Source organism: Ailuropoda melanoleuca, chromosome 12 (assembly GCF_002007445.2).
Source record: "Ailuropoda melanoleuca isolate Jingjing chromosome 12, ASM200744v2, whole genome shotgun sequence".
NCBI classification, from domain to species: Eukaryota; Metazoa; Chordata; class Mammalia; order Carnivora; family Ursidae; genus Ailuropoda; species Ailuropoda melanoleuca.
The window spans coordinates 56,067,354-56,075,126 of record NC_048229.1 but is presented as its reverse complement, the minus strand read 5'-3'; the positions used below and the strand labels follow the sequence as shown (position 1 = coordinate 56,075,126).

At 42.8% G+C, this 7,773-nt stretch overlaps 1 protein-coding gene across 6 annotated transcripts in view; it reads left to right on the top strand.

Moving 5' to 3' along the window:
• Positions 1-7,773, top strand: part of CNOT1 (CCR4-NOT transcription complex subunit 1) — a 104,507-nt gene continuing 96,734 nt past the window's right edge. For all 6 annotated transcript variants that reach the window (XM_011221848.3, XM_011221886.3, XM_002912277.4 and 3 more), the window contains exon 1: positions 1-149. The gene's annotated coding sequence lies outside the window, so the exon portion shown is untranslated. The remainder of the gene's footprint in view (positions 150-7,773) is intronic.

Below are 7,773 nucleotides of genomic sequence, written 5' to 3'. Positions count from 1 at the left end.
AGGGGAAAGGCCGCGACGTGAGCGCGCGACCTCCGGCGCCATTTTGTAGAGAAACAAGCGGAGTTAACCGAAGAGGGGGTCGAGGAGAGCCGGAGTCGGGGACTCAGGAGTTTCCTGTGTCCAGCGCTGCCGGAGCCGTCTGAGGAGAGGTGGGCCGGGGTCGGTGGCTGGGGCCGGCCGGCGGTGTCAGCTACGGAACGCGAGTGCCGGTGGACGAAGGAACGGGGGTGGTCCAGGGGCCATTGGGAGCGTTTCCCGGAGCTCCGCGGAGTGAGGGGCAGTCAGGACAGGGAAGTGGCAAGACGGGAGAGGGCGGACTCTTTCCACGGCTTGCAGAGTCTTTGGGCTCTGAAGAGAAGAGGCCGGGGCAAAGGCTTCACGGAGAGGAGGGCAGAGCGCTGGGTGAGACCCGGGGTGGTCCCCGGCCCGGGCCTGGAGGCTCTGAGGGCGGCGGTGGCGGCAGTTCGGGCGGCTGGGCCTCGCTTCGCGCGGGCTGCACCCTCCTCAGACCCCACGAGTTCCTCAACTGCCCCTTTCTCTCTTGGCTTCCGGATGGGTGCAGTGGGCTTCGGCCCCCGAGGCCTAGTTCAGAGGCGAGGGTCCGTGTTTGGAGTAGTTGCAGGCTCCTGGTTCTGGTCGACCTGGAGCTCGCAGCCCCCCTTCCTCTGCCCCCAGCACGTTGTCAAACCCCCAGTGTTTTCGGGTGTCCGCCGGTGGGAGGGGCGGGCGGGAGCCAGCACTTCCTCATTACTTCTTGCCACAGGTTTTGTTCCACTTGCGCGCCGGGGCGCTCAGACTTTCTCCGAAGTTGGCCCTCACCCACTTGGGCCGGTGTCCGAGCTGTAGTGGCGGTTCTGCTCTCCCATGGGAAGTATCCCGCTAGTGAGCCGAACGTTTGTAGGCCTCGATGCTGGGGAGAGATTTCCTTTCTACAGGTCGTGTAGGGAGGTTGCTTAAGGCCAAACCAGATGCTCTTATTCGAAACCAGTTTCTCTGCAGAATTCACCAGACTAGCCTCGTACGATTTATAGTTAAAAAAAAAAAGAAAGAAAGAAAGAAAGAAAATGCCTGATTATCTGTGAGTTTGGAAATGATCTGTTTAAAATAAACTTTGCGAAGTAAACTTTTCCCCTGAAGCCACCCAATCGAATGTCACATTTCTTAGGACTCTAATAAGTCTGTTTCTTTTTGTAAGCTGAGTAACGATACCTAATTTCTCTCCTTATTTCTCTATAATTCTTTTGCCTTGGGAGATTTATTGAGTATTTTGAGTATTGAGTATTTTGGGGGGAGGAAATTCTGACCATTGCTGTCTTGACAATCTGATAGGAATAGGGATACATAGATGAAAAAAATTGGGGGGACAAGTATAAAATTAGAAAGCAGGTCAAACAGATTAAGAACAAACCTGTTTTTGTTGAGGTATTTCGGTATAATATGTTAGTAATCTGTGGCTCAGGTTGACATTCTTACCCTTCTAAAGCTGGGGAGCATAGTATTTTAGCTATTTATAAGATATATGGTAACAGTTTAAATAGTCTTGTTTTAGGACCCTGCAAATTGTTACCTTGTCTAAGGGGAAAATGAGCTGGTGATACATAAAGTTTTAGGCATCTAGTTGTACTTCCACTGAAGTGGTAGCATGTGGATAAAACCTGTTGAGAGTTGAGAGGGTTGGACCCTTTTCAACAAGTGTGGGTCCCAAGTCCTTCATTGGAAACTTAACTCTAGAATCAAGGCACAAAGACTTGACCATTAATAACAGAAAGCATTTCCCTTTCTTGCCCAAGATTGTAACCTTAGAAGTAATAAGACAGGGTTTTGTGGCATCGTGATGGAACTGAACTGAAATGCACTTGGTTTCTAACTCGGATTAGTTTCTGGCTTAGTTTTTTTTTTTTCCCCCCCTCTAGTCTCTCAATTTCTACTGGGCTTGTTTAAATCCTGGTCTCTTCAACATGGAATCTTGTCAGGTTAAGTACTGTGACATTTTTCTAACTTTGGGTTATGTCATTTAAAAACAAACTACTGTGTGAAGGCAGGAGAGGAAATGCTCGCTATCTCTTCCAGACATTGCTTAAAGACTAATCTCATGTTATTCTTGCATGTTTCTTTTTGTAAGCATGTTTTTGGTTAGATTCTGATATGTAGTTATGAAGAGCTTTCTTTTTAACCAGTCTGAGTTGATGAAGTTGAATTTTTATTTCATTCTGCAAGGTAACAAATCTTTGGCATTCAGTGCTATGGAAGGGAATTTGTCCATAATAATTCTGATCAAACGCTCACACGTTCTTTAAGACGCTAATTTTTGGTAAGATGTTTATGCTTCTGGAATGACCAAAAATAATACCCTGCCATTTTGAGATGTATTTTATGAACTTGGTATCCTTTATTAAAGTACAAAACTACTTTCAAGTCACTTAAAAATATTAACTGAAGCACTTTTTAAATGGCCCTCTGACCAAACTGAACTTCCTGCTGGGATGTTTCAAAATGGCATCCCACTGAGTCTTATTTTAAGACCTTACATACAGAAAAATCCAACAGTTCCTTTTCTGTTTGCTCACAATTTTTAAGAAGCTTGTTTCAAAGCTAAAATCGGCTCAAAACCTTTACGCAAGTTTATTTTAATGTACTTTTCACTCTTAGATTTGTAAGAATGTAGCAAAGCAAATAAAACAAATTGTTCGTTGAAAAGCACCTTTAAGGGGCGCCTGGGTGGCTCAGTTGGTTAAGTGTCTGCCTTCGGGTCATCGAATCCCCACATTGTGCTTCTTGCTCAGTGGGGAGCCTGCTTCTCCCTGTGCCTGCCTTTCTCCCTGCTTGTGCTCTCTTTTCCTCCCCCCCCAAATAAATAAATAAAATCTTAAAAAAAAAAACCACCTTTAAGAAGCCAGTAATTAGAGATGTAGACTTAATCTGAAATCCTGTGTTGAGATTTGAAGGAAACGCAGCCTTTGGAAGTGTAGAGTGTAGATTTAAGAAATGCAATTCTGTCTTTAATATTGGAAAGCTGAGCCTAAACCTCCAGGATAAAATGTTTTGGTTAATTTTGTTAACAGTTGTTAGGAAGAAATTCCTAAAATGTTGACTGAGATGTTAAACTGTCTGCAGGAGAAGTGTGTGTGTGTGTGTGTGTGTGTTGAACTATTTATATAAAAAAGCGAACTGAAGGCATATTTCGAAAGACATCATCTTACTGTTCTTAATCCTCATTAAGAGCTCAGCATTTTCCATTTCAGATGATTAGCTTGAAAGTTTGTCACCTTGGATTTATAACTCATAGTTTTGAAATGCGATGTTACTTTTAAATTTTTATGTAGACTAATCATAAGAATAGTTAAGCCTTTGTTTCAGACCCTTTCCTTCTTCCCTTCCCTGTCTATCCCCAACGTGGGGGCTTGAACTCATGATGCCAAGATGGAGAGTCCCATGCTCTACTTATTGAGCCAGCCAGGTGCCCCGCCCCTTGCCTTTTTTGCCGTAGCTAGCTAGCTTTCTTGCTTTTTTTTTTTTTTTTTNTTTTTTTAAGATTTTATTTATTTATTTGACAGAGAGACAGCCAGCGAGAGAGGGAACACAAGCAGGGGGAGTGGGAGAGGAAGAAGCAGGCTTCCCAGTGGAGCAGGGAGCGTAATGTGGGGCTCGATCCCAGGACTCTGGGATCATGCCCTGAGCCGAAGGCAGACGCTTAAAGACTGAGCCACGCAGGCGCCCCTTGCTTTATTGCTTTTTAAAGGGTTTATTTATTTATTTTGGAGAGAGAGAGAGTGCATGAGTGAGCAGGGGGAGGGGGCAGAGGGAGAGAGAGAAACCTAAGCAGAATTCTGCGCTGAGCATGGATCCCAACGCGGGGCTCAGTCCCAGGACCCCGAGGTCATGACCTGAACTGAAATCAAGTTGATACTCAACCGACTGAGCCACCCAGGCACCCCTTTGCAGTAGCTCTGTAACTAATCTTCAGTATCTTTTCCCCATGATTTATTTTTTTTATTACGTACGAAATATGTAAATGCATTCCAAGTGTAAATAATTCCAGGAATATAGTTAATTCTTTATTGCCAAATTGCCTCCTAAATCACTGGTTTGAAAATGGCTATCCTCTGGGGCGCCTGGGTGGCGCAGTCGTTGGGCGTCTGCCTTCGGCTCAGGGCGTGATCCCGGCATTATGGGATCGAGCCCCACATCAGGCTCCTCCGCTATGAGCCTGCTTCTTCCTCTCCCACTCCCCTGCTGTGTTCCCTCTCTCGCTGGCTGTCTCTCTGTCACATAAATAAATAAAAATCTTAAAAAAAAAAAAAAAAGAAAATGGCTATCCTCTGCTCAAAAGTCCTTCAAATCCCTTGACCTGGAGCTGTGTAAGTGTTGATCCCTCCCTACCTGTGGCATCATATTCCTATCTTATACTGTAGTCACAAGACCGTTACACAGTGGTTCCTGAATACATCTTTGCCTCTTTTACCTGGAATGTCATTGTTTGTGTCTACCAAAAAATCTATCATTCAAACTCAAATGTGTCTATATAAATCTCTGCCCTGATTTTCCTAAGCAAAATTGATTTCTTATAAACGTCTTGGCCAGTTTCACTTACCTACAGCACATACTGTTTGGCCTTGCAAGTTTTCTGCCTCATTTTATAGTGGGTAATCTTCCCTTCCCCCCCAAAACATATTGCCCTGAATTGTAATTGAGTAATGCTTCATTTGTTATACTTGGGTAGATTTATAGAGTGCGTTTCTTGGAACTATATACTTATAATTCTGTTGATATCTTATAGAGGGTTAACCTTTGAAAGCTAGTCATACAGAATTATGGTGTCATCCTTTAGGAAATTGAAGCTGAGGAAAGTAAGGTTAGACTTTTTCTTAGTTTAAGGACAGGCTCTTACAGCCTAATGTTCATTCTGTCTTTCCACATTCTGCTTGAGTTCAATACAAGGAAAAAAAAAGATGTATGAATTCATCAAAAAAGAGCATAGGGGTACCTGGGTGGCTAGGTCAGTTAAGCGTCAGATTCTTTTTTTAAAATTTATGTATTTATTAGAACGCGCACGAGCAAGGGGAGGGGAAGCAGACTTCTCGCTGAGTGCAGAACTCCATGAGGGGCCTGATCTCATGACCCTGAGATCATGACCTGAGGCAAAATCAAGAGTTGGACATTCGGGGCGCCTGGGTGGCGCAGTCGTTAAGTGTCTGCCTTTGGCTCAGGGCGTGATCCCAGCGTTCTGGGATCGAGCCCCACATCAGGCTCTTCTGCTAGGAGCCTGCTTCTTCCTCTCCCACTCCCCCTGCTTGTGTTTCCTCTCTTGCTGGCTGTCTCTGTCAAATAAATAAATACAGTCTTAAAAAAAAAAAAAGAGTTGGACATTCAACCAACTGTGGCACCCAGGTGTTCCAAGCGGCGGACTGTTGATCTCAGCTCAGGTCTTGACCGCAGGGTTGTGAATTCAAGCTCTGATTAAAAAAAAAAAAAAGAAGAAGAAAAGAAAAAGCATAATCTATATGGTTAACCATTTATTTTTTGAAAGAATGTCATTGTATAATTAAAGTCTTTGGAGGCTGGTTTGGTAGTTCAGGATTTCACTTTCATTTGGTGGATTGGATTTTAGTACATCGCAAGTATCTCTATTAATAATTCAGCAGAATTAAACTGTTTCTTAGGTAATTACCTAGGGAGATTTTTTTCTTTGCTCCTAATGCGTGTTTTTCCCTGTTTTATTGGCATAATTGACACACAGCACAGTATAAGTTTCATATGTATAGTGTAAGAACTTGACCTGCGTATATTGTGAGATACCTCCAGTGTTTATTTGGATAAGATTTTCTTAGTTGTGACCAAAGCAAATACAGATTTTTTTCCTCAGCAGTTTTTTTGTAGGACAAAACACAAGATTTGAGTGTTTCTTCTCTTCAGTGTGAAAATATAAAACTCTAAACTGACAAAAAGGTGGTCTTTCCTGTTATGGTTATTGTGAGTGATCATTATTTAGCCTCGGTGTAAATTAACTTGCGCTTCTTTTAAGACCTTCAAAGGATGGGGAGGGACCTAGGTTTTAAAATGTTCTTGAGTACTATAAATTGAATTCTGACAGATGAATAAGTTTCCTTTTGGTGTAGTTATATAATACATAAATATATGTGTATATATATATACACACACATTATATATGTATATGTATTTTATATGTATATAATATGTGGTTTTTTTTAAAGATTTGTTTGAGAGAGAGAGGGAGTTTGTGTGTAAGGCGGGGGACAGAGGGAGAGGGAGAGTGACAATCCCAAGCAGACTTCCGGAGCAGAGAGCCCAGCTCCAGCCCAATCCCACCACCCATGAAACCACAACCTGAGCGGAAACCAACAGTCAGATGCCCAACCAACTCCTTCACCCAGGCACTCCTGGTGTAGTTATATTTTTAAAGTAGCTCCAAGAAGGATTAATTTTTAGTTGTCAAGTATATGGTATGCTGTGTATCTTTGTAATTTTGTAATTACTACTGGGAAGTTGCTTCTGAATATTCAGTTGATTCCAGATCAAGAGAACTTAATTCTTTTCTGATTTTGGAGTAGATGTACTTTCCTGGTTAACTTTCTCAGTTTTTAAAAAATAGGGGTTTATTGGGTTCTTGGTAGGCTCAGTCTGTAGAGCATGGGTCTCTTGGTCTCAGGGTCAGGAGTTCAAGCCGCGTGTTGGGCGTCAAGCTTACCTAAAAAAAAATTTAAAAATGGGGATTTATTTGCTAGCACTAACTATGTGATACCGTGCTGATGTATGGATTGGATTAAGTCTTGTAAAATTCTGAAAGTATCTGCGAAAGGCTGTTAAATGTTCTTTAACAAGTTAGTATTAAGATTCTTTCGAATCCAGTAAAATTGCTTGTTTAAAGTGGCATGGTTAGGAAGCAGTTCAGCTTTTGCTCCGTTTGTTAACATCATCTCATTTCAAACCTATTTGCTACTTGTTGACCATTATGCCTTTAAATATTTCCTTAACCCTTGTCAGGTGGGTTCTTAAAAAAAAGTTTTATACTAGGCTTTTCTAAGCTCAGTAATACATAACTTTGGGATGTTCATGATTGGATTATTCCCACTTGTTTGCACTCTTTAGTTTGAGTAATAGAGAGTTAAGTCTACCGTGTGTATACCCACTGTTAAGGCATGAATATCTTAAGACTATTCCCCTTCCTTAGGGTGACTGGCTGGCTCAGTTGGTAGAGTCTGTGGCTCTTGATCTTGGGGTCATGAATTCAAGCCCCACATTGGGTATAGAGATTATATATATATATATTAAAAAACAAAGAAGCATAATGTTAGAAAAGAGGGAGGCACCTGGCTGGCTTAGTTGGTAGAGCTTGTGACTTTTTTTTTTTTTTTTTTTTTTTTTTTTTTTTTTTTTTAAAGATTTTGTTTGTTTGACAGAGTGTACAAGCAGGGGGAGCGCCAGGGAGACGGAGAAGCAGGCTCCCGCTGAGCAGAGAGCCCGACGTGGGGTTCCTTCCCAGCACCCTGGGATCATGACCTGAGCCAAAGGCAAATGCTTAACCGACTGAGCCACCCAGGTGCCCCAAGCTTGCAACTCTTGATCTTGGGGTTGTAGGTTTGAGCCCCACATTGGGTGTAGAGACTGCTTAAAAATAAAATCTCGGGAGCCTGGGTGGCTCAGTTAAGTGACTGACTCTTGATTTCAGCTCAGGTCATGACTCTCAGGGTTGTGAGATCGAGCCCTGCATCCAGACTCTGCATTGGATGGGCCCTGTTTAAGATTCTCTCTCTC